Below are 27,222 nucleotides of genomic sequence, written 5' to 3'. Positions count from 1 at the left end.
CCTTTCTCAATCACTGAGCTGGAACTTTAGAAGCAATCAAAAGGAAAACAATCTCCTTCAAGAGCTTCTCAAATGTTCAGCAACTTCATATATATTTTTTAAAGCACTGATTTTTTTTTTTAAGTTTAGGAAACTACTGTTATTTATTGCACATGAACTCCACTGGTTGTATATTATATGCTAGGTAACATGCTGGTTGCTATATCAAGCTGGATAGTTAGAGCAGGTGCTCCACCCAGGAGGAAGGAATCAGCTGCAACCAAAACTCAAAAGCATGTGAAAGACATTTCCCACAGCCTTCATGCACTCAAAACTAGGCCACCATTATCGATAGAGTTAGGGTATTCTTGCAAGAGGAAAGAGATAGGTATTTCTACGCCTTTGTTACCTACAATGACAACACAAAGATTAAAGCATTAAAATAGACTGTGAAGAAGAAGGAGGAAAAAAGGAGGAGGAGGAAGAGGAAGAGGAGGAGGAGGAGGAGGAGGAGGAGGAAGAAGAAGAAGAAGAAGAAGAAGAAGAAGAAGAAGAAGAAGAAGAAGAAGAAGAAGAAGAAGAAGAAGAAGAAAGATCACCTCACAGGCCCATAAGGTATACCATTCAGACCCACAGAAACAGGCTTCTATGCCATGAAGCCCAATCTTTAAATTATACTGCCTAAGAAGCCATTGCTCTCTTCGTGGGCACTAGTCACCGCCACATCTGCCCCACACTGGGCTCGCTGTCTGATGACTTTCCCATACCCTTTATACCACTTCACCCACTGCAGACCCATCCAATCCTTTTTCTCCTAGAACTCCATCGCTGGCCCAAGCCCTGACTATCTCTCCTGTCCTCTTTCCTTTCCCAAGATGAACAGATCTCACTCATAACTGCAGTCTCCCCTCTCTGTGAACACCCTACCCTTTCCCTACCAGTTAAGACAGCATCTGAGGCAGGCTGCGTATTTCAGAGGTTTTACATCCCTAAGGCCCGAGCAGATTCTACATAGTCACTGTTGTTGATCTAGCACTGCTTACGTTAAATAAAAACCACAACAGAGAAAAGAAACCTTTGCTGCTACATCAAGAACAAACAACAATTATAGTTTGTAGAATCAGAAGCCAAGCATCAGATGTGTTTCTCTGCCCTTTGCTCTTTACGACACGTTTCAACAATACGGGAGGCAAAGTCGGTACTTCCTGAAAGGAAGGGAAGTTTGCCTACCATTGTGTGACATCAAATCTCAGTTCCCCAGACACTGTCCTACTGAAGCGAGGTGTAAAGTCAGTCGAGCTTCCGTCCATATACTCGATAATTTGACAAAACATCCATTTCTTCCATATAAATCTCTCAATGCATGTGTTACAGCCACAAACACCTCTCTGCTTACCTACCTTTAACAATGGCTTCAAGAATAAAGTACAGTACCACTTGGATTCTCTTCTCTCTCTCAACTGTGCCCCCATCCCGACCATAAGATGATGTTTGGGTGGGTGACATTTGTATCAGAGCAGCCATCTAGAGTCACTGCCACACACACACACACACACACACACACACACACACACACACACCATCCCCACACTCACTAGTTTAATTAGTGTCAGTACATATCTGCTTTTATGACAGGTGGAAATAAATACAACCACTCTTCTCAGAGAGCTAATGTCAGAAACCAGCTGCCCCATTACCCAATTAAATGCTTCATGGCTGTTATCTGTGACAAAAGGCACTATTCCAAAATAAACCACCAAGAAAGGCAGTCAGCGTTCTTTAGGCTGCGTGTAACAGAAATGCACCTGAAGCACCATAGGCCAAGCCACAAGGTGAGGTGAACTGAATGGAAACCCTAGGCAACGGGAACGCCTGACGCAGCTTCCCTGGGCTCTGGGACGCACTCACAATGAGCTCCTCTTCAGACAAGTATCTCCTGAGATCTACCTTCTACTTGAATGCCTTCACGGCCACTACCATGAACAGATCCACCTTTTAGAGGTTTAATTTTAAAAGTCCTCAACAAAGATTTAGACCTTCTAGTTAGGGCCATGTATCTGTGACGCCCTGGTCTACAGGAGGACCATCTAGTTAGGTTGGTGGGAAGAGTCAATTCCATCAGAAGAAAATGGGTACACTTCCTACAAGTGAGACCCAGGAGTCAGTCTCAGCACCCAGCCGGAAGTTTCACTCTCCGCCTGCTGTGAAGGCGGACCCAGGTATGACTCCACCTACTTAGAAACTGCAGGCTAAAAGTGCACTCAAGGTCTAAAGTCAGTGAACTTTTGCCTAACTGTTGAGTCCCTGTCACCGGAGATATCACGTCTAGAGTGCAGATGTTGATAGCTCTAGGCCATCCTTACTGGCCCATTTAAGTAAGGACTGATCTGAAACACGACACCAACAGTACTTCTAACACTGAACTCAGACTTCATTCAAAACACGGAAATACATCCGGGATTCCATCTAAAACAAAAGAACAGGCTCAATTTAATTAATTTATGGCACACCTTGCCATGGCAGTGACATCCATCCTGTATGCATGATTTTAGATTTACTCTATCTACAACACTGCAAGACCGTTTCTAACTGAAAAAACTGAGGACTTACAAACAGTACCAGTCTACAGTTTTAATAGGAAAGTAAAAATTACAAAATGATGCTGGTTTGAGAATGCTGTCAGTCTGCCATCATAAACACACTGGCTACAGTTAGTAGTATAAATATATCCCACACTTAATTCTTTAATGGTAATCACTTACTGAGTACATTCAAAAGGAGGTATTTAAGATATGCTATGACATGTAATATTACAATCAATATCCATGCAGCCATCACACCCAAGAAGCCAGCTATGCAAAAAGAACCCAGCAGCTCTAGGTGTGTTCCTCTTCCTGTCTGAGGTTGACATAGTTTCTTTTCATAATTATGTGTTAAAAATTTAGAAGGCTTTGGCCTAAGAAGTGCCTTTAATAATAAAGTAGGATATGGTGGTTCATGCCTGTACTCTCAGTTCCGGGAAGGCTGAGGCAGGTGGACACCTACACATTGAAAGCCAGCTTAGGCTACAGAGTAAAATACAGTTGTTGTTGTTGTTTTAATGAAAATAAGGCACTAGAGAGATGACTCCATTGTTACAAGCACTTACTGTTCTTGCAGAAGACCGGACTTCCATTGCCAGCACCTACATCATATGGCTCTCAACTGCCTCTAACTCCATGCTCCACAAGAGCCGATGTCCTTCTCTGGCTTCTACAAGCATGCACTCACATGCACAGGCACACACACATATTCACATATCATTATAAATAAAAATAAAATCCTCAAAATATCCAAAAGAAGCAAACAGATAACTAAGTACTCTGTGTCTTCTGAAACCACACTACACGGGCAATCTGTGCTGGCCAGTTCTATGCCAGCTTTGTATAAGCTAGAGTTATCTGAATGAAGGGTTCATAAGATAGAGCTGCAAGCAGTAGGGCATTTTCTTAATTAGTGATCACTGAGGGGTGACTAGCCTATTGTGAGTGGTGCCATCCCTGGGCTAGTGGTCTTGGGTTCTGTAAGAAAGCAAGCTGAGCAAGCTATGAGGATAAGCCAGTAAGCAGCACCCCTGCATGGCCTCTGCATCAGCTCCTGCCTCCAGGTTCCTGCCCATGTTCAGTTTTTCTGTCCTGGCTTCCTTCAATGCTGGACATAATCTGGAGGTATAAGTCAAATTAACCCTTTCCTCCCCAACTTGCTCTTGGTCGTGATGTTTCATTGCAGCAATGGAAGCCCTAACTAAGACAATTGCTGAATTCAATCCTGAAGAAATGGGAACCTAAACGGTAACCTGCCAAACACGGAGACCATTTTAGCTCTTGCGCTTACTCCATGCACCCACCCAGGGCTAGTCACCAGGAATTTTAAAGTACACCAAATGTCCCTGACACAATGCCAGGTCATGAGCTGTGCGTCTGGAGAGCTCAGCTGCAAATTACCCAAATTAAGGTATTAGCCAAGACCAACTGGTTCTCTCATGACATAAAAACACAAAGGAAAGAGGCATCTCAAAGAATAACGAACTCTAATTCACCCATCACCCATCACGGAAAAGTGGGCCAAAAACCAGAGGGAAAAACAGAAATCAAAGAAAACAATCTACTAATGAAGGGCTTATTTTTATTGCAACTGTATGTGGAAGAATTTATATGACAGGAGACAAATTAACATGTCATCTGTGAAATTAAAGGACTTATATGTCAAAGAGAGGGCATGCATACAAGTGAGGGAACAAGTCAGCACAGGCTAAGCTAAGGCTACACATTTAAGAAGGGGCAAGTTTACCATTGACTGCACATGGAACGGGATCGTAACGCATACTGAGGAAAAGGCCATTGACCAAGTTAACGGGAAGCAATTGCACCCGAAATCAAAGGCCAGCATGCAGAAAAGTGGGGCCATCTCAACACAGTTCACAACATGCTGAACAGATGGACTGAATTCATATCGGACAAACTGAATTGTCCTAGAGTGCAGGACACTGCCTGCTTCTTTATGGATACGTAGCATATGCATCAATGGCCTGAGGTCTCAGAAGCTGGCCCCACAGCTCGGAATACCTTGACACTGGTGATGTTATACATATGCTTAAAGAAAAAAAAAAAGGAAGATTCTTTTTGATCAATCCTACATATCTAAAAGCTGGTGATAGCTAAAACAGGTTGACATGTTCAGTATTAGGCAAATCAGCATAACTGCTGATGGGGGGCAGGGGACACTGTCAAGAAGCAAACTATGGCACCTTATTTTGTTCTTTCTTTCCTTCTATCTTTCTATCTGTCTGTCTGTCTATGGTCTCTCTGTGTAGCCTGGGCTGTCCTGGAATTCACTCTGTAAATCAGGCTCGCCCCAAACTCACAAAGATCCGCCTGCCTCTGCCTCCCTGAGTAATGGGAGGCACCTAATTTTAAATAGCAGTCTCTTAGTCCCTCCATTTCCATGAGCCCTTGTACTGATCATGTATATTTCCGGATACCATCCCACTACATCCTCACCATCATCGATATGTGGTCCTAAGACTTACCCGAGGTCCCAGTGGTACCTGAGCTAGTATTTCAGTGCTGATGGGGTTTTAATTCAAGAACTTTCACATTTTTGTGGTTCTTTGCAATAGTAATGCTAACTCTCATAGTTTGGATAGAGACATTAGCAGCAAATGCCCAACTCAACTATTTTCTGCTTCTGAAACTCACCCTGATCTAGCTCACTCTCCCTTAATACCTGGGTAATTAAGCTCTCTCCTTTGTGCTCTGCATATTTCATAAATATTTTTTTTATATATCTACTACTTCCAATTGAAATGTTTGTTTTCTTTGCTAAGGCTTCATCCCTGACTCTTGAAGTAGAATTGGCATGTTTTCTTTGTATTGGAATTTACCCTCAAAACCAATGATATCAGGTACCCAGAAAACTACTCATCTTTGCTCTGAACATTCAGACTCAATGGAAGCCTACAAACACCTAGCAGATCCGACCATGTTGTACTGGTGCCTGGGATATTTGGAAACCATGGAAGGTCTATCCCTAGGAAGGAATGAAACAAAGCGAGCATTTTACCTGTGAAATACTTTATTACTCGTTACTCCTATGGTTTCTTTCTCTTACAAAGACTCTCAATCCTGAGGCAGCCCTGGAGTGCTAATTCAAAATCCAGGGACATTTCTCTGGTTTTAACTATGAGCTTCCACATGAAATAGACAAGAATGAATTTTAGAATAATTCAATAATCCCCAGATTCACTGTGGCCTGTAAATGCCTTTTAAGAAGAAATAAGAGAAATAAATGTTTCAAGATTATATTAAGTCTGATTCAGGTTACCTAAAGTTTTTTCTTTTTTTAACAGCTTAATAACAAGTGTTGTGAGAGCTGGTGGCAATATAAAAGAAAAACAACCACCACAGTCTGCACTATCATCTAGCAATTCTAGGCGTTAATGATTCCCTTCTAAAAGGAAAGTGAGAGAAACCGAAAAAGAAAGTGCTTCTAGAAGAAACGCTGAGCATTCTGACCCAGAGGCTCCTCCTTTTCCTACCCCAATGATTTCATAATCAAGCCAATCTGAACATTAAACCCCTTAGGTGCTGTCTCTCTGGAAACAATTTACTTTCCATTGAAACTGGATTTATGAATCAAAAGCAAAACTGCACGCAGCATACTGAGATGCTCGGACCACCTGATCCCGGAAGTGTCCCCAACCAAGGAGCTCAGATGTAGAGATGATGGGGTGGGGAGAGAAGGAAGTAGAAAAGGAGGGATCAGCTGGGACCTATCTCCAAGCATTGTCACGGAGCAGCCAGATGACACAAGGGGATGGCACTGGTCAAGAGCGAAGCCAACCTCACAATCCAAGATTGCCAGTGGGACTTCTGACAACAGAGGCTTAAGTTCATAACTAGTCATGACATTGAGCTTCCATTCCAGAAGCCATATGGTCACAAGAATGTGGACTTTACCAAACCTTGTTGTCATTGGCCAAAGCAAAGTGCTACTATCCCAGCCAAGGCAGGGAACTGCAGACCTGGGCTGTGACATGCCTTTATGTCAGGAGCCTACCACAAGGCTGGGTTGGAGCCAACTTGCAATGCAACAGCAGACTGCTAATTTCTCAGGACCACTGGCAAGTTAGCCACAATAATAACACAACTAGAGGAACTTGGGTAGGAGAGATGGCTCAGCGGATTAAGAACACTTACTGCTCTTGTTGTGACCCTGAGCTTTGGTCCCATAATCCGCATCAGGTAACTCACACCTGCCTGTAATTCCAGCTTCCAGGAATCCAATACCCTTCATGGACCTCCATGGGCACACAAAGAGACACACATCCATACAAATAAGGAAAAATAAATTCTTTCAAGATTATAGAAACTTGAAACATTAAAAATAATGCCAAAAATAAGGACAGGAAGTGCTCAGAATTAGTTACTTCCTGATTATTTTACCATTGGCTAGGCTCCGGCTGCTGGTCGCCTGATTACAGAAAAGCATATACTGAATGCAGGACACATCACACTCAGATCTGCTTTTGGCGACTTCTTGGGGGTAAAATCAACCATAGGAGAAGAGTCTGCATCCCTAGAAACCTGCCGGAAGTCCTCCTGGCACAGCCACAGTGCTGGTACTTCCTGGGCTTTCCTACCTAAAATATTTGTCAGCACCCTTTCACAGAGCACCCATGTTTGCGCTAGCTCATCTTGTGAGTCAGAATAAAGGCTTATAAACTGTAAGTCACAATACAAAGTATATGGAGAGAAAGGAACCGCATTTACTGTGACCTAGTAATGCTGCAGAGCCTTCGGGTCATAAGACGGATAATGAGATCCAACACATAGATGAATTAACTGAGGCAGGTATGAAAACACACACGAACACATAGTCTACAAAGGTCGGGCTGAACGTATCTGACTTTTCCACCACCACAGTGTTATTATCACAGTAAACTGAAAATTGGCGGAGTGTAACTTTCAGGTAACTAGCCATTGTTCAGAGCTGTAGTACTGTGGGACAGGTCTTCCAAGGCTCATTGAGAACCAGAAAGTTGTAAAGTCTTTAAGGATCTTTAAGATACAAAGTTCTAGAGAGAAACTCAGGAAGACTCAAGCGATAAACAACTCAGAAGTCCAACAGAGTTCCGGAAACTGACCAGGTGCACTAGGCCCACCCCTCCCCAAGGGCTCTACAAGCAGCAAGGGCTGTAGAGGAGTCCCAGGCTGTTGGAACAGCCAGCACAGGAGATTCCGGCCTCTCAAGCTGCTTTCAAGTCACGCAGAGAGCTCTGAGGTTCCAGCTTCTGAGACTCAATGACCACGCTGGGGTGGGCTTTCAGTGACATAGTAGCCTTTGACTCCTCCCTGTTCCTGTAAGTAACGCCTCAACCATGCTCCTGCAAGTAACCCCAGTAAATGCATTGGCTCAGCTAGTGGGATTTTGGTGGGTTGGCCATCGAATTCCTGCCAAGGGTGAGTACAAGCTTGTGTCCAGGGATAGGAGTTGTGCGTAGTAGACCAGATTTTACTCCCTCAACAATTCTATCCAGAGTTACTTCTAATGTGTGCACAAAAGCTACATCAAGAAGTGGACTCTGGGGGTCCCCAAAAGCAAAGACATCTCTGTCTTCTATTCTGGCCATTCCTAGTTTAACTGCAGAGTTAGTACGAGAAATCCTCCTGTCACTTGCTACCTTTGTTCTATTCACCAGACCTGAAGCATTCAACTAAAAATGATGTGTCCTACAAAGAAAGTTTCATGCAATAGCAAACCTTCTCAGAGGTTAGCATTATGGTCTGAGGTTTCTAGATACTTGCTTTAAGTTGTTCTTAATATTTACATATGGGGGTGTTGTGTCTGCTTGTACAGCTGTGTCTGCACTATGTGCATGCAGTGACTGCAGAGGCCAGAAGAGGGCGCTCAGATCCCCTGGGACTGGAGTTACAGCCAATGACGAGCTGCCATGTGAGTGCTGGGAACTGAATTAGAGTCATCTGGAAGAGAAGCCAGGGAGCCAACACTCCATCCTGATGCCTACTTAAAAAAAAAAACCAAACTATCAGTTTTTACACTTAAGTAATTTGGTTGTACTGTCCTTTTACAGTGACTTCTTAGAAGATGATTCACCCAGTCATTATAAGAATTCCAAAGAGCTAGCAAAAATTTACTCACGGATTATTTTAAAAAGACTCTTGTCATCTTGGCTTCCTGTAAGTCACTAGCTTCTTCCAGCATTCCAGTACGTTTCCATCACCTGTTATCAGAGGGAGGCGTCTCATTAGTTCTATAGCCTTTACTAATAATCTCTATTAAGTGTACCACACAGATAACAGTAAAATCCCAATGGACCAAAAGTCCACCACTTACTAGCCACAGGAAATCCACCCCCTCCACCATTTCTTCATTTCTAAATGATCATTAAACATCCCCTACTGTCTGTGTGGTAGAAATACTTAACTAAAGGGCATGGCCAGCATCCTTTGATCTAACAAAGGCATTGCCCTGGCAACAGGGGCACCCAACACTTAACAATCACAACTCCCTTATTGCCCACATGTTGAGTTCATCAAATTCTGGAGACCCATATGTGGACACCCAATAATGGAATATGCCCAACAAAGTGCTTGCTTTTTTTTTTTTTTAAAGGAAGTCATTCAGAATAGTATATCATTATCATTTTTTAATCTTGTAACAGGTAGGGGCTACAAACTAGGGATAGGCCTTTTGTTTTCTTCTTTTCACATAGGACCATAATAGAAACAGCTCACTTGTCCCCAGTAGAATGCAACTACTGGTCACTTTATGTGGGGCACACATGGCTCCAGGTAGACAACACTGACAGACAGAACAGGTACCTGAGTTAACTTTCCTAACCAAACCCCTAACTCAGAGCAAAGAGAATGCTAGCACTGGTAACATGGCACACCCACACAGTGCTCCAATAGTCACCGGAAGGAGGGACAGCAGCTTTAAGTTACCCAGGCCAGAAGGAGGTGCAAGGTGGCCTAGAAAGGGAAGAGAAGGAAGAAACATCACATACATCCAGGTGCTTCCTGAGGCAGAAAGAACTGGCCAAGAGCAGTGAAACTGGGGAAGGCCCTCCCTTTAGGGACGGACGGACATTCCAGCACTGAGAAGACCACGCTCACTGGCCAGTTATGGCCTTATATGATGGTCACTTTGCAAGAAAACTTCTGAAGTGTATTAAATGCTGTATGATTTGGTATGAGTTTAAAACAAGCTGGTGGGAGGCACACATAGCTATTTAACAGTGTCAGTCATCTTTGCCAAATAGTTTATTCCATCTGAGGCTCAGTTTCCAGGTCTATAAGACAAGGACAGTACTGCCTACAGCCCAGAGCAGTCACAGACGTTAGAGATGAGTGGACAGACCCTCCATATAAGGTGTCCTCAAAAGAAAATCCAACTAGCATGTTATTAGTATGATTAAGACAGACTATTAAATTCCTTGAAATAAAAGGCAATAATAGTATGCAATGCATTAAATTCATAGACTCCTTATGTGAACACTTTGGAAAGAGGCTTAAAATTCTACTTCTGGCAGTACCATGAACTGTCCTAACATTTATTTTTCTAATTTTTATTATGTTTGTAACTTTTAAAAAATAAAATATAATTACAGGATTTCTCCCTTCTTTCAGCCCTTCGACTTCCAGCCCCTCATGTACCCTCCCACTTCTTCTCACATTCATGGCCTCTTCCTTTCATTAGTAGTTATAGATACAACCTGCTGAGAATGTTTAGTGTAGTTTGTATGTCTACGACTTCAGGGCTGACCACTTGGAGTTTAACCAATTAGGGGCCCATTCCTGGAAAGATAAATTCTCCCTCTTTATGTAGTCATTATTTTCTTGTAGTTCTTTGTTGAGGAAGTGGGGCTCCATGAGAGCCCCCTTTCCACATTAGCATGTCTATTGCTGCTGCCTGTATTCAGAGCTTATTTAGGCAGCCATGTTGGTAAGGTATCATGAGTGTCGCTTCCTTGTCATTTCTAGGAGACACATTTGTATCATAACTGAGTGCTCAACAGAAATTGCCGTGTATTGGTGCTCCATTCCCTCTGTGATGGTAGACTCTGGGCTGGAAAGAATGGCTCACTTCCTTCCATCAGAGATGTTCTATGTGCATCTGCAGACCCTGAAGACAACGCAGAAAACGGCAGGCAGCCCAACACCAAGGCTTCCCTCAGCATCACATTACAGCCTCACTGAGGGGAGGGTGGCTGAGGCCATGCCAGTTTTGAAGCAGAATTATCAGAGCTCGTTATCTACAGAAGGTAGAGGCATCCAGGTTGGCGCCTCTAAATCACCCCTTTGACTCCCCTTCCAATGACGCAGACTGCTTTATGTTCGAAGCTACCATGGACAATGTGCACATGGACATCTGTCTCCTTTGAGCTTAGTCAATCCTGGTGCATGAGGCAAAACACCTAATTTTAATAAATTAGTTAAAAGAATTAAAATCATGATCGAGAATGGTAATGTGCCACTGCTATGGTCAGAAGTTCCAGATTACTAAAAGTGATATCAACCACTAATGAACTACCGATTCATGCTGACAAACACTGGGAGCAGGGAAGGGGTTTTAACATGTTTAAGGATTGTGGTAATTTGGTGAAAATAGCCCCATGGGCTCATAGGGAGTGGCACTATTAGGAGGTGTGGACTTGTTGGAGAAAGTGTGTCACTGGGAGCAGGCTTTGAGGTTCCAGGTGCTTAATCCAGGCCCAGTGGCTCACTGTCTCTTCCTACTGCCTGTGGAGTCAGATGGAGAACTCTCAGCTCCCTCTCCATGTCTGCGTGCATCCCTCCGTGCTTCCAGCCATAACGATAATGGGCTAAACTTCCGAACTGTAAGCTATCCCCAGTTAAATGTTTTCCTTTTTAAGAATTGCCATGGTCATGGTGTCTCTTCACAGCAAAAGAAACCAACTCATGTCAGATTCCAACACACAAAATGGGTCCATCAAGAGAAAACTTGGTTCATTCACTAAATATTTATGAGCACCCTGTACTTATCAAGCATGGCTTTGAGTATATGTGAAGGAAAACTGCAGAGTTAAAATTCTTGCTCCCACAAAGTTCACATAGTGAGTGGAATAAGACACAACTGTGAAAAAAAAAAAAGGTAGGTAGGTCGGTAGATGATAGATAGGTTAAGTAGATAGATGGGAGGCAGTGATGTGCGTGCACCTGTAGTTTCTTCACTGCAATAGTAACTACAGCCAAGACAAGGAAGAAGTTCACATAAGATTGCAACACAATAGAAGGACCAGCAGAACTATGCAAGGAAGTCAGGTGACCACTTACCGAGAACTATCCAGATGTGTGAATCCTGGTGAAACTAGCACAAGCTGAGTACTCCCTTCACTGTGCTTCACAGACAGTGCTAAAACTCCACAACAGATACACAAAAGCCTGGCAAAAGCAAACATTTCTTCTGTTTGTGTATATGGTGCTAAACATTGGGCCCAGGGCATCACATATACTAGAAAAGCATCATGCCACTGAGTTATAATTCCAGCCCAATATATTCCATTTTGAATGTACATTCTATCCTCTAGGTTATCCTGGGGGAAAGGAAACTGATCAGAATCAAAAGCGATGAACATTCAGACTCTAAATTGCATCTAAAGCTAGATTATATGGGGGAAACTCTCAGAGCAACAAGTTAAGATTGCTTCAGATTTCTATTTTCTTCCTCCTAGGCTGCTGTCTTGCTATGAGAAGCTGGGACTTCTCTCTGGGAAAGTGTTCTGAGCCACTGAAAGAATGTGCTTTGCGGTCACAAGAATTGGATTTTCCAATGAGTCCTGAAAGATCTTGAGCTTACTGTACAACTTCTGTACACGTTAATTTCTTCATCAACAGACTGCGGGTTGTATCAGTGCTATACCTAGATTCATACTACAGATAGGAAGACATAATTAATGCTTTCAAGTAAGGCTTATGGAAAATAGCAAATGTTCACTAAGGTATACTATCCTCAATGTTAGCAAATAAAGCAAGCAACGGGATAAGAGCCACATAACAAAAATTAATATTTGCAAGAGTTCAGATATGATCCAGACCATTTTACCAGGCGGCCAGAACTGGCCTGGGGTACAGAGTTGCTCTTAGCAACCAAGGGCAAACTGCCTGCCTGCCATCTGTGCATAGACCTCAGCAGCAGCAGCAACAGTAACTAGAAGGCAGAGGCCAAGAGGAAGTTCAAAAACATTAACACCAAAACTGAAGGATTTGATCAAGATGACTCAACTCATGGTCAAGCCTGGGGCTCAAATCTAGGCAGCTTCAGTCTTCATTTTTGCCCAGAATACCACAATTACTTCAATGCCGAGAGAAGCAGCCGAAGACAAGACGTAGGCCAAAGGAAGGCCCTGAAGAACAAGAAGTGCACCCTAGATGACTGAAGACAAAAGGACTGTAGCATTGAGAGGCCCAAAGCTCATGCTCTAAACTTACCAACATAAACTCACAAACATCACGAAAGGATGGCACCATGTGTGTCACCTAGTTTTAGAACTTGCTACACAGGGACCACTCAGGTCTTTTTAATACAAAACATACTATGAATCAGAAAGAACTGCATAGAGATCCTGTTACATCTTTAAATTGCTGCGCTGAGAGGGAGGACCCTATTGCATCCAGCTACTTTCTGAGCTCCAGTTCGCTTCCATTTCAGCTACCTTCTTAAAGCAGGAAAGAAGAAGAGCGAAGAGTCACTCAAGGCAGTTGAAGTCTCTGAGGGGGAGAAGAGGGTAGGCGGGGAGGAAAGAGAAATGACGGGGTCCTGGTCGTGTTCAAGTGGCAAATTCTACAGTGGCCCATGATATCTCCCTCCCTCCCTCCCTCCCTCCCTCCCTCCCTCTCCTCTCCTCTCCTCTCCTCTCCTCTCCTCTCCTCTCCTCTCCTCTCCTCTCCTCTCCTCTCCTCTTCTCTCTCTCTCTCTCTCTCTCTCTCTCTCTCTCTCTCTCTCTCTCTCTCTCTCTCTCCTTCTGTAATTAATGCCCTTCTCCTGAATATAAGTAAGACTTATAGCTTACTTATAAGCTATAAATGACAAGATGTTTGTGGTACACTACAGGAGATTATAAGCATTCTGCCACAGGAGTCTCTCCTGTGCTGGTTATGAAAAGCAGACATGCTGCCATGATGTGAGCTACATAATGAGAGCCACACGAGGCAACTTCTACTGACAACAAGAAGCCAAGGTGCTGGGTCCAAGAGCCCACAAAAACTTCACTCCTTCCCCAGCTGCACCTCAGATAAGACAGTAGCCACACTAACACCCTGACTGTAGGCTGGTCACTTGGCTAACTCAGGCCCGGATTCCTGGCCCACAGGAAGTAGGTTCGTCTGCAAAGACCGTGCTGTATGGATAGCACGTGGCTCTAGATAATCAATGCAGAAGGGCAGAGAAAGAGAGATCCATGATGCCTTCTCATGGTCTATGGCAGAAGAGGAAAAAAAGAGGAAGACTCAGCGAGCCTCACAGTCTGGGAAGGAGGGGCCTCTCATACAAGGCTGGCCATCTGGAGGATAACTAGTCCCATTTACCAAGGAAATAATCTAAATGGTGATCAGGTTCTTGCTGGCCTACAAAGGCTATTCAGCAAGCCCAAACTAGGGCCATTGAGGTCAGCAAGAGAATTTTTACCAATATATAAGCTATTCTAAAAACCTAGCCCCAATAGCATAACAAGAGCATGTTATGTATGAGGAGCTATACTTAAACACTGTTTAAAGCAGGTGTTTGAAAAGACAAAGCCAGCTAGGACTCTCTCCATGACTGTAGGAACTCAATTAAAATGAAGACACCAAAAGGCTCATGTCAATTTTACCAGTGGAAACTCTTAAAACCAAATATACATACACACTGACACACACACACACACACACACACACACACACACACACACACACACACGCATATATAGCTGTAAGTACATAGATACAGATAGCCATCTCTAAATCTTCTGAACAAGTACCTACAATCTCTACAAATCAGTTCAGGAAACCTCAACTCATGACCAGAGTGTACTCTCAGCTAAGAATAAGTCACTGAGCAAAAAACCCTCTCATCTCACAGGCTACCTGGCTACACACTGAAAGCAGAGAGGTCATCCCACAGTTGAAAACCTGAAAACCTACATAGCTCACCCGGACCCAGCCTTGCAGCTGACAGACACAATGCACACACCCAAAGACTAATTGATCCTCTGCAGCAGGGCTCTGGCCTCCTGTTTCCCAGGCCTCTTCCCACTGAGTTCTACCAAAGACTAGCTTCAACATGAACATGTTACAGCAAATATTCCATGTAAGAGAAAAACAGGAAACTACATTTTCAGGACACTAGAATGTTCCTACTTCTAAAAAGCTAAGCCCTGTGGCAAGAGGGGGGAAATAGCACCCTTAACATAAAACACTTAGTGGCCTAAAACAGGCTGCTTTTCCTTTGAATGACTTGATTCTCTTTCTTTACCCTCTGTTAAGTAGGGAAGAGAATCGAAAGAGGCAGGCACAGGAAATGTGCCAGAGAGACTGTTCAACTATTTCATGTATGCTGGCTCCTAAAGTCACCAATTCATTCAGAAAACATCTGGAGGTTGTCTAAAGCAGAGCAAGGAGCAGAGTGGGTGCCTATCAGCAAACAGTGCTTGCTGGCACTTTCAACCACCACCAGTGACCAATGCAGCGGAAATATTTCCAGTACGTGCATTGGCTAATGAAGAATGCAGATGTGCGCTGTCTTCACTGCTGGATACTTCTATACTGAAAAGCAAACAGCAGCTTGCTTTTTTCTGTGTGATGATATTGTCAGTAAGGCAGTTGTGGAAGCAATCCGGACAAACGGGATCACATCCGTCTACAACCGCCACTGTGGAACTTTCCCGACAGGAAAATCAGCATAGCCTTTCAATTTTCTCCTTTTGCCCAGCACCACGAAGGAATAAACCAAAAAACAAACAAAGGTTACTCTTCCCCCTGTGGTTGGCAGTTTCCTTTCTGCAAGGACTTAAGCTTCTGTGGGCACCGTGTTAATACCATTTAGCTATCACATTTAATTTAGAAGCAAATGTTAAATGCAGACGAGGTGCTTCGTGCAGTACTTGCTCTTGCTGCATGGGGAACTTCACGGCAGCCTGGGTTCTGAGCACACACCCTGCGCACTTGACAGTGTGCGTGCCAGCACATCACACACATCAACCAGCACCACCCAAAGTGTCTCGGCTCAGATTTGAAACTATCATATGTTTTGATTGCAGTGCTTTACTGCAGTGTTTCAGACCTCATAGAAACGTATCATTTAGTGACAGAGGACAAAGACTTCTTCTATTTTTTTTTTTACCAGCATTCCTCAGCATAGAAGCATAAATCAACATATCTTTCGATTGCATTGTTAAGAGTGCTTAATTTTTTTAATCTGCTGCTTAAGCTGCTACCTGTAAACCAATTCTAAAACAAGCTACTAATTTTGCCTTGTGATTAGAGGAAAATTTCCAATTTCTGAAACCGCCCTAAACATACTCTTGCCATTCTGTACTACATATTTATGCAAAGTGGCATTTCAGCACTGATGATTCTAAAATCAAAATTCAACCAACTGTGAAAAATATTGAGGATGTTTTCACCTTGTACTATCCAATATTCAGCCAAGATTTAATTCTTTATGTGACAATAAACAAGCACACCCAGCTCAGTTACTATGCAAATGATACTGTCATCTTTAATAAATGGTAAAATTCTGTGTATAGCAAAAGTTGATCTAAAACAAATCTCTATTACCAACAGAGGTATATATGCATATATAATAAAATACATATTATATGTTATATATAAATATATACATTACACGTGTACACACACACACACACACAAACACACACACACACACACACACACACACACACACACACACACACACACACACACCTCATAGGAAAACTTAAGAATTCCTGCTGTGTCTCCCCATCAGGTAGCAATACAAGATGAGGAGCCCTCACTTCCTCCACTTTGTATGAGCTGAACACACTGTCTCCTTCACAGGGCAGGAAAATGTAGCTGGGCTACCTTCCCTATTTTGCTATCTCCTATAAACACACAGCAAGTGTCCTAGCAGTAATTTCATCCTTTGTGTGAGGCAGGCAAGAACACGCTATCTTAAGTCAGGCAAAGCTTGTACTGTCATGTTCTATGGCATGGCATGAAAGAATAGTAACACAAACCTACCCCTAGCTCAATCATCTGGAAATAAAAGTGCCTGTAATTTCTAGATTTATTATTGATCTTTACTATTGCCTTCAGAACGTAGTATTCTTAGTTTAAAAAATACATTCCAAAAAGCTTTCATTCAATATTAGTGATTTTTTTCTCCAGATACTTCAATTCACAAAATTTGAACTTTATGACTTCTTAGTTACCCCAAATTCAGCAAGAAGAGTGTTTTCAGGTACTGAAGCAGTTTTCAGAACAACAACAGAAACTCACAAATCACCATTTTCCACAATAAATTCAGAAGTAAAATTTAATTTTCTCCAACACATATAAGTGAAAGAACCCATCACCCAGTTTGGCTGTACAGAAAACAACAAAGGATACACAGATTTGCACCCAGGTGCTTTGGTCTTCCACTGGGGCAGGTGGGGCACTATCCCCATTTTCAGTGGAGCGGGGTGTGCTGTAGCAGAGTACAAACCCTTTCTCAAGTGATGAGCCTCAATTTTAAGTAGTTCTTTTACTGGAGCCAAAGGTCGTGCTTTTCTCCTCCTGGCTACTTTGGACCAAGAAATAAATACCTTTTAGGTATGAACAATAAACAAAATATAAGTGAAAAAGGATTTTTGAAAAAGGCAAAGACTGACAGAAATGCACTGAGATATGACCTAAGTAAGAGAGTCCTCCCCGAACACTGACTGGTGTCACTGGGAGTGGCTACTAGGAAAGGAGGAAGAAACAGGTAGGTGACAAACAGATGCCCAGGTGTGGGTAAGAGGAGGGAAAAAAACCAGTGACATGGAAGAGCACAACAGGATCAAAACAGATACAAGGTTGGTGGTGTGGCCTCTGCTAAGGCCAGAGGCAGAGCAGTGTCATTCATGAGGGCAAGGTGGCAAGTATTTTTCGTTTACTAGCATACACATGACGGTGTGGTGACAGCTAGAGAGTATATTCAAAATCAATGGACACAGCTCTATTGCATGCACTAAAATGATATTACAAAAATAGGTATTGGCTACATAGTCTGCAGGCTGTAGTTGCGAGCTAACACACCAAACACTGAACAAATGAAAAGAAGGATGCTACAGGCTACCCTGAAAAGCCTGCCACATCGCAGTCATTCAGTGGGCAACAAGTGTCTGAGTATTTATAGTCCCATAAGCTAGGTTCCAGGGAGCCCTGTTGTGGGATGTGTGTGTGCATGTGTGTATGTGTGTGTGTGTGTGTGTGTGTGTGTGTGTGTGTGTGTGTGTGTGTGCCACATGTACCTGCTCAGCGTTCATGCAAAGCAGTTATCTGTAAAATGTGCTGCTTGTTGTCCCTAACTCACAAGTGTTTCCCTGTCTTATCACATATTTTACCTGGGTGGTTGTACACAAAAATCATCCCAATACTTCAAAGTAACTAAGGCAAGAAAGTTGTCGTGAACACAGACAAACAAATGAGTTTCTGACTTGTCTCTGACAGGTCCTCCGTAGCTTTCTCTCTCTCATTTTCTCACTTCACTTTTTCTTTCGGTGTCAATCTTTCTCCAAGAAACAGCTCTCAAACATCTCAGGCAAGGTCAATGCACATGACATACATTTCTATGACATGAACTCCATCACTCTCAATATCCATGTCATTTTCTGGGCAATGCCTGCCACCTAGTTATAAGGACAGATTTCCACAAAGGTACCTTGTTTTTCGTTTTAGTTTGCTTGTTTGTTTGTTTGTTGAGACAGGGTTTCTCTGTGTAGCCTTGACGGTCCTGGACTCGCTTTGTCAACTCAAAGTGATCAGCCTGCCTCTGCCTCCCGAGTTCTGGGCTTACAGGTCTGCTCCACCACTCCCAGTGGAAAGGTACCTTGTTAGTACTCAGTACAGGCAAGCAAAGCTGGGTTAAACAGAAAGCGCTGGTAAGGTTGTACCTGCTCTGCTTAGCAAGGATGTGGGTAGTAAAAATCAGCAGTCAGATCTGGCACAGCCTCTGAGGCTTTGCTGCCTGGAGCATGGACAATGAGATGTGGCTGGAGGAAGAAGGAAACTGGCCCTAGACGTACACAGAGACAGCAGGCCACACGCCTAGCCATTCCTCCTACACTCCGCCACTTGAAAAAGCTTGATTTCAGTTAATGACAAAACATTTTTAAGGGAAGATACAGATGATAAGGCTGAAAAAAGCTATTTAAAAAAAAAAAACTGACCAGAAAATTTTAAGTTGAACTCAAACAACAATATCCAAACCAGGAAACGCAGCTAAACCACAGAAAACCTCCCCTAGAAATGAAGCCCAAAGTAGCAACAGAAATTTCAAAATAGCTTTAGAAGATGAACGGTGGGGGGAGGGCCAATCAAGTAGAATTATATACAAAGCAAGCGGGTATCTTTTGAACCTAAAGAAGAAAGGAGATGTTTGGATAACTGGAAACTGAGACCTTGTGGTCCACAGATGGGCATTCCAGGGCTTGCTGGAGAAAGTGCCTGTGAACATGACAAGTCTGGAGGAGAGACCTGTGCACACGGAAAGGAAGAAGATTTTCACTACTTTTCTGGAAAAGGAAATAGCTGAGCATTTTACAGCACGTCACTGTGCTGAGGTGGCTCATGCCTTTGATCCCAGCACTTGGTAGGCAGAGGCAGGAGGATCTCTGTGAGTTCGAGGCCAGCCTGGTCTACAGAGCTAGTAAAAAGATAGCCAGGGCTGCATAGGAAAAAACCTGTCTCAAAAACCAAAACAAACAAACAAACAAACAAGGCAGGACCAACCCAGGCATAGTTGTGCTCACCTTTAGCCCCAGCACTTCGAAGGCCCAGGCAGGTAGACCCCTGTCAGCTCGAGGTCATCCTGGTCCACTTAGTGAATCCCAAGACAGCCAGACCTACAGAGTAAGACCCTGTCTCAAAAAAAGGGAGTGACTATCTTGGGCTGGAATAGCTCCATGGTTAAGGCACAGACTCTTCTTCCAGAGGACCTGAGTCTGAGTGCCAGCATCTATAGCAGCTGCTCACACACACACACCTGTGACTCTAGCTCCAGGGGACCTGATATCTATGGCCGCTGTGGGCATCACAGTCACATGTGCAAACGTATACATGTACGATTAAAATAGGAAAAAAAATTAAAATAGCTGGACCAATAAAAACGTTTAAAAATAGGGAAATTAAAATTATCCATGCTGATAAATGCAGCAAAGGAGAAGAGATTAAACATTAGAACTAAATATTGACATAGATACCTAAACACACTTAAAAAGAAACACTACCTGTAGCCTCATCTACAATAGATGCCTTTTAAATAGACACGGTCTGATAAGCAGGTGAAAAAGATATGCCAGGCTGACCTTGATAGAAACCCAATGACAAGAAAATTCTAAATTTATGTCACTCACGAGACAAAAATATTCCCAGAAAACCACAGTATCAAGATAAGGGCAAATGACTGGCAGAAAGGAATATAACAGAGGTCAGAAACACACACTCACTCTCTCTCTCTCTCTCTCTCTCTCACACACACACACACACACACACACACACACACACACACACACTGTATTTTAATGGATTTACAAATAATCGTTGCAGTAAACCAAGCAGGACCAGTTAGACAGCCTCATCTTAGGAATGTCTGCTAACCACTGCCACGTGACAGAGGCAGAACTTCGAGAGCTAACACAAGTGCGCATACACACGAAAACTAAACCGTTTACAGGAAAGCATTCCAAAGTGTAACCGTGAAGCACAGAGGCCAGTTGTTTCAGACAAGTGAGAAAAGCAATCAACTGGACTTCATCAAGATGAAAATGCCCACCTCTTCAAAGAAACGGAAAAAGTAACCAATAACCACACCACACACCCCCGACACTCATCTGAACACTCTCACAGAGCGAGCTACTAGGACTCAATAACAGAACCATACAACCCAGTTTTTGAAATAGCAAAAGATCTGACTAGATAGTTCATAAAGGAGGACACAACCCGGCAGTAAGTGTTTAAAAAAGTTTTTTTTTCAACGTCATTGCTCACCAAGGAAATCACAGGAAACCACAACAAAATCACCTGAGTCCACATGCTGCTGGCATCAAAATCTGAGAAAAATGAGACGAGCAGGGATGTGGAGGCAAGAATTAGACAAGCGCCCAGTCCTGGCGAGAATGCTACAGTGCAGAAGCCCTTGAACGCTGTGTGACAACTTCTCACAAAGTCACACACTTCTCCGGGAAGTATTGTTAAGTATATATGCCAAAGAAAGGAGAACATGTTTATAATGAGATGTGCGCAGTTACGTTCATAACACTCATAACAGTCCCACACTGACGACCACCCTCGTGTACACCAATAGCTAAGAGGTACAGTCACTGGATGGAATATTACTCAGTACCAAGGACACTCTGACACAAACAACAACTGTGAATCTTGAAACACACTCAGAACAACTATGCATCTGAGGGTCTGGAAGAGCCAGCACCTGGCAACACAATCCACTCTGTGCCTACTGCCATTAGCATGGGACAGTGATGGGAACGGGCATGTGACAGGAACCGACACAGAATGAGAACTGCATGTGACGGGAACGGCACACCATGGGAACGGGCACGCGGTGGGAACAGGCATGCGATGGGAACGGCACACCATGGGAACGGGCATGCGGTAGGAACAGGCATGCGACGGGAACGGGCACACCATGGGAACAGGCACACGATAGGAACAGAACACCATGGGAACGGGTATGTGAACATTTAATGGGATGATAGGAATGTTCTTGCTTGTTGGCTTTTGGGGGTTGTTTTATTGAGGTAGTATCTTGCTGTGCAGCCCAGGCTAGCATCCAACTCACTCTGCTCCTGCCTGAGCCTCCCTGGAGCGGAAATGAGAGGTATGAGCCACCATGCCCAACAGAAACATCCTGTCTCTAGAGAGACACCAATTCACTAGTCTCCTTCAAAAAGGAAGAGGAACTGAGAGATTCCTATGAACATTTGCACTGAAATGTTTATAAAATTTAGTTAAAAGCAGTATGACTTTAGATCACATTTAATTTTACTTAACCTGCTAACAATTGTGTGTGTGTGCCTGTGGAGACTTACAACTGACACAGAGATTCTTCCCTGAGTTTGCTTTGAGGATCCTCTCTCCCTGTCTTGGTGGAATTACAGGCAGGCCTCCATGCTCGCCCAGAGTTTATTACCCACTGAGCCACCATCTCCACCACTAGCAATTTAAAAGGCCACTTCTAATAATACAAGAGGAAAGGCACGTGAAAGTAAAATATAAGACAGACACAAATGTTCTAGTACTTTCATTCAATAGTATTTTTAAATTTCTACTGTATTCCACGGAAGACAATAGTCACCAGAGAGATGAAATTCTCAATCTGGTAAAAGACAAGAAACTCATTAATTGAGGTATTAAAGGGGGGGGGGGGCTGGGGCACAGTGACAGAGTGCTTGCCTAGAGTGCTCCAGGCCCAGCTTCAGTCCCTAACACTGAAACAAAAAGGGCGATAAACTTAGAGAAAATGCAGATTCCTTCTCTCTCTCCAAATCACATGTGCAATACTAATAATTGGAAAGTGCATATTTAATTAAAACTTTTAAGAACGGAATGATTTTAAGAAAAGCTTGTTTTAGCCCGGTGTGGTAGCTCACGCCTGTAATCCCAGAACTCAAGGGAGGCAGAGGCAGGCGGATCTCTGTGAGTTCGAGGCCAGCCTGGTCTACAAAGCAAATCCAAAACAGCCAAGGCTACACAGAGAAACTCTGTCTTAAAAAGACAAAACAAAACAAAAAAAGACCTTATTTTAGTAACTATATCACCATACTTCTTATACTTAGCTCTAGCCAAAATAACTCATATTCCCTTTCTTCCTTGTTTTTCAAATGAGGTGTACAAATTGTACATAATTATCACGTGTAACATGATACTTTGACAACCCAGTACTTACCCTGCGAATTACTACATCAAGCTAATTAACATGCACATTAACATGCATATTTCTTTTGTTGGGGTAAGAACACTTTAAATCGATTCCCAGAAGTTATCGGAAATATTTTGTCAGCTGCATAATAGCTAACACCTTTGCTCACTTCCTTCTTAGTGTGTCCAGAGCACAGAGAATTATGCAACTGTATACTGCATACTTTCCCAAGCTGGCCACACCCAGACCCATAGTCAACAGCAGTGTCACAGGTGTCTGGAAGGCAGAGAAGATGGGTTGAGTCTCATTCTTAGGAACTGCCTCACAATCTCCCGAGCTGCTTCTGTTCCTACCACTTTAGGTACAGCTATTATTTCAAAACCATCAGTGACCTTCAACAGTACTATTAAAAGCAACGCCTGTTCTCAGATAAGTGTGACTGTCCAGCTGCACGTGACCCTGACTTCCTGCAGCTTCCTGAGTCATGTTCATTTCTTGCCCTCCAGAGCACTGACGATGCCTTCTTTACAGGTCTTCCTTCTCATTCTCTTGAGGCTTTTCATTGTGTCATCCAAATGTCTCAAACCCAGCCCTGTATGTCACTATACACCCATCGAATGTGCTGCCTGAGCGGCTCCTAACAACAGATGTAAATCGTGGGTGATAAAGGCGCATCATACATATAGGCTTTGTCGACTGTGGCAAGCATGCCACCCCTGCAGGAGACACGGATGATAGGGAAGGTTACGAATGTTCAGGACAGGGGCCAATAAACCTCTAAACATCTGCTCTACTCTGCTATGAACTAAGGCTGCTCTAAGAACACAATCCACTGAAAAATTAGAGGCTATAAATATCAAAACTGGTATCAGGTGGAACCAGAAAACCGGGGAGGGGGTGGTATTGCAGCACTAAGGTAGAGGCAGGGGAGTTGCAAGCATTGACTCTAGCTTTGGCTACACAAGGAGGAAAGCTCTTGGGGAACGAAAGAGAAAGGGAATGAGGAGAGCTGGTTAAAGAAGTCTAGCCAACTCCATCACAGCCTGCATTCCTCAGAAATGAGCTCAGTGGTTACTGGGCATATCACAGATAACAGGCAGCCAATCAGGGACGGCCTAGCCACTGGCTTGGGAGCTCACCTTGAAGTCACCATTTTGTCTAAATGGTGATCCCTGCATGCTGGACTTCTGCAGAAATAAAAGCCCTTTGCTTTTTGCCTATGGCTTCAGACTCCTGCTGGTCTTTGGGCACCTAGCAATCTGGGCATAACAGTAACTAAACAACATTTACTTATTTGGAATCCTAGTATTTAAAATTAACTACTTCCCCTGGATGCCAATCCAGCAGCATCTCTGCCTCTCGAATGCCCTTAGCTAGAATCCTGCTTCTACAATAGAATGAATAGTCCACACAGGGCAAAAGCTTTCCTCGGCTTGGACTTCCATCTTCATACTAGGGCACCCTCACAAACTGGTTCTAGAGTGAAACACAACTAAAACATTAGTACAAAGTGAGATCTTTACTGGCACTGAATTCAGTAAATACGGCTGTGAGGCCCTAAACAGCAAAGCTCTTTGGTCAGAGCCTAAGGATGAATATGAGAGCCACACTTAATGGTAGATAGGAAAATCATACCACCATAAACAGCACTCACTGCCAATCAACTTACCCAAAATCAACTGAACCCCACCCCACACACAGCATCAGCCTGGGGAGGAGGCACGCCCCAGGCCCTCACTCCTCCCCAACCTGAGGGGTGAGAGGAGACACACCCTCACACACAAGCCACCAGTCACTTCCTCCCCAGCCTGAGGGAACAGAGGTGTGGGCAAAGGTGCTCACACTGACCCCACCAAGGGAGTCTTGTGTCAGGAAGATGCCTGTGGGTTACCTTCTTGAGGGCTCTGCTCACAAGCCCTAAGGAAGTCCTCTGAGCCATATTGAGGAAACTGTCCCATGTTTTTATCTGTCATGCACACATCCTCTCAAGCCACAGCCTATGTCAGCTTCCATAAAGCCATCAAATTTTCATGTTTAAAACAAGAGTAACAAATCTCTTGTAGGAAAACACATTTTATTTAAAAAGAAAAGGCAGGGCTGGGCATGATGGGCATGCACACCTTGGGGAGGCAGAGGCAGGCAGATCTCTGTGAGTTCGAGGCCAGCCTGGTCTACAAAGCGAATCCATGACAGCCAAGGCTACACAGAGAAACCCTGTCTCATAAAAATAAAAAATAAATAAAAGAAGAAAGAAAAAGAAAAGGCAGAAATGGTTCCTGAGTTGAGTTACTATTAGCCTCTTAGCCCTAGAGATGGTAGTTATAATTTTAAGATTCTGTTATCTGAGTGCAACACTTAACCTAAGTTCCTATCTGCTGTCTATTACTTTGGTCTGAGAGTCAATACAGCTAAGTTTTCATTGTTTATAATGCACAAACCTTTTTCCAGGTGCTGGACACCTTTCTAAGATGAGGAAACAGTTTCTTTTAGAACAATCTGAAGAAAGTGCAGACTCTGATGTGGCTATGTTTGGGCCAGTTTAGCTTGCATGCACCAGACTCTGATGTGGCTACCTTTGGGCCAGTTTAGCTTGCATGCACCAGACACTGATGTGGCTACGTTTGGGCTACTTTGGCTTGTGTGCACTTTGGGAGTCTCAGGAACTCTGTACTTCCTAAAGCTCTTTGCCTGGGATGCCCTTCCCCCAGATGAAAGCAGGTTCACCCCATTCCCATAGCTGGACAGTCCCTTCCCACTCAGGACTTCAGGGCCTCCCTCCTTCATATGAGTTGACACACGCATGTGCACACAAGTACATACCACACCCCCTTTCCCTGCCTGTCCTTATTAGATATAGCACATAGGTATTTTACTTAATTATGGAGCTCACTCTTTCTCCCACTAAGCTGAGTCTTCCTGTCAGTTGTGAGTGCTGACCTCTGTGTCTAAGCCAAGGCCTACAGCAGGAACTCTCATGAGGTCTGAGGCTTCTTTGGCCCAGTGAGGCCCACTAACCTAACCAGAGCTAGCCTGTGTGAAATAGTTAGCCAACAAAGGAAGATGTGTAAAGTTTTTATTAACTAATACAGTGAACTAGAAGCCTAAACCATTTGTCATAGGCAGGCTGCCCACCTCAAAGAAAGAAAACAGTGGTTCCAAAATACTCTAGTTAAAAAAAAAAAAAAAAGGACTGTTGTGTTCTCGCATGGTGTTTACACAGGGACATGCAAGGGAGGCTATCACAAGGTGTGACAGAGCATGAGACTGAAGACCGGTTTTCTTGCCATCCTTAACAATCACTGTTGGCTAGCTTAAGGACACATGAAGAGTAGTGGCAAGTCCGCCGCTCTCCCTCTACACACCTCTCGCCATCATGGCGTCAAGTGAATGAGGATCAAATCTACCTAACACCAGGGCCGACTCATTCATGCTACTATCCACACAGACGACTTCATGCCACTGAAAGCACATTATGAAAGGTATTTAGGCACATGGCAGAAATATATGCACTGTATTGGGTAAAATGAAGTATGAAAAAAGGCTTACGACTTAAATTTTGTATCTTATTTTTAAAAGCATACCTATTCATGGCAATCGGAATGGAAGCTTCCACACTAAAATATTATATTACCGGTGGCAACTTCTCAGTGGTGGTTTCTCATTTTCTTTTTATTTCATTCTGTTTGTCCTGGCTGTCCTAGAACTCATTATATAGGCCAGGCTAGCCTCAAAAATCAAGAGATCTGCCTGCCTTTGTCCTCTGAATGCTGGGATTAAAAGGTGTGGACCACCACAGTTTTTAAATTTCTTTAAAATCTGTACAGCAAATTTTCTACATAGAATAAGATTAAGAGCAAAACGTCGAGCTTTGTGGTTCGTGCACCGGGGAAGTATAGCCTATCTCAAAAAAAAAATTATTTATTAGTAATACAAAACAGGGGAGTGGGAAAGGAGAGGAGGAGGGACATTTTACTGTCACCATTAACAATTATACGAGTGAAAATTCTCCGATGATACCACAACTGTCCTTCACCGTGGGATGGCGTGGTCAAATTCTAGTCCCAACCTGCTATTTAATGCAACCCAACCGCGAAAGCAAGCTGACCTGATTGCTACTGCCATCCAGAGAAGCCTACACTGGGAAAGCCTACACCCACCGTCACAGACACACCTTCCAGCTGAAACCAGATACATCGCTACTGGGAGAAAGCAGCAGGCCTAGAAAAAAAAAATGCCCACTTCTCCAAGGAGAACGCTGTCACCACAGCTTCAGAATGACTCTGTGTGGGTGTGAAACGTAAGACCATTCTCCCGTGTGGCTGCCTCCTTAATGTAACTACTGTGTGTGGTCAGTGAGGTCAAGTTAGCCAGGCTGTGAAATCAGAGAGACCTAACAGCAAGTTTGGGCTCCTTCCCCTTCTAACCGCAGGATCTCAGGCCAGGTGCATCATCTCACAAGCCTCAGGCTGCTCTCTTTCCCTGAGCAGCCACACCTAATTCCGGTATTTTAGTACAGAATTAAAATATTTATCAGTGGGGCTGGGGGTGTTGCTTGCCGGTACTGAACTTGCCTGGCAT

General features: G+C 43.6%; 1 protein-coding gene across 2 annotated transcripts in view; it reads right to left on the bottom strand.

Annotated features, from left to right (window-relative positions):
* SGMS1 (sphingomyelin synthase 1) overlaps positions 1-27,222 on the bottom strand; it is a 263,266-nt gene that overhangs the window by 87,443 nt on the left and 148,601 nt on the right. The window contains exons 1-2 of one of the 2 annotated variants that reach the window (XM_084772246.1): positions 8,875-8,941; positions 8,680-8,761 (exon numbers count right to left, since the gene is read on the bottom strand). The gene's annotated coding sequence lies outside the window, so the exon portion shown is untranslated. Of the gene's footprint in view, positions 1-8,679; positions 8,762-8,874; positions 8,942-27,222 lie in introns of those variants that run through there. The other variant, XM_084772244.1, reaches the window with a different exon arrangement.

Source organism: Acomys minous, assembly GCF_964271855.1.
Source record: "Acomys minous genome assembly, chromosome: 2".
NCBI classification, from domain to species: Eukaryota; Metazoa; Chordata; class Mammalia; order Rodentia; family Muridae; genus Acomys; species Acomys minous.
This window is presented reverse-complemented; position numbering and strand designations above follow the sequence as displayed.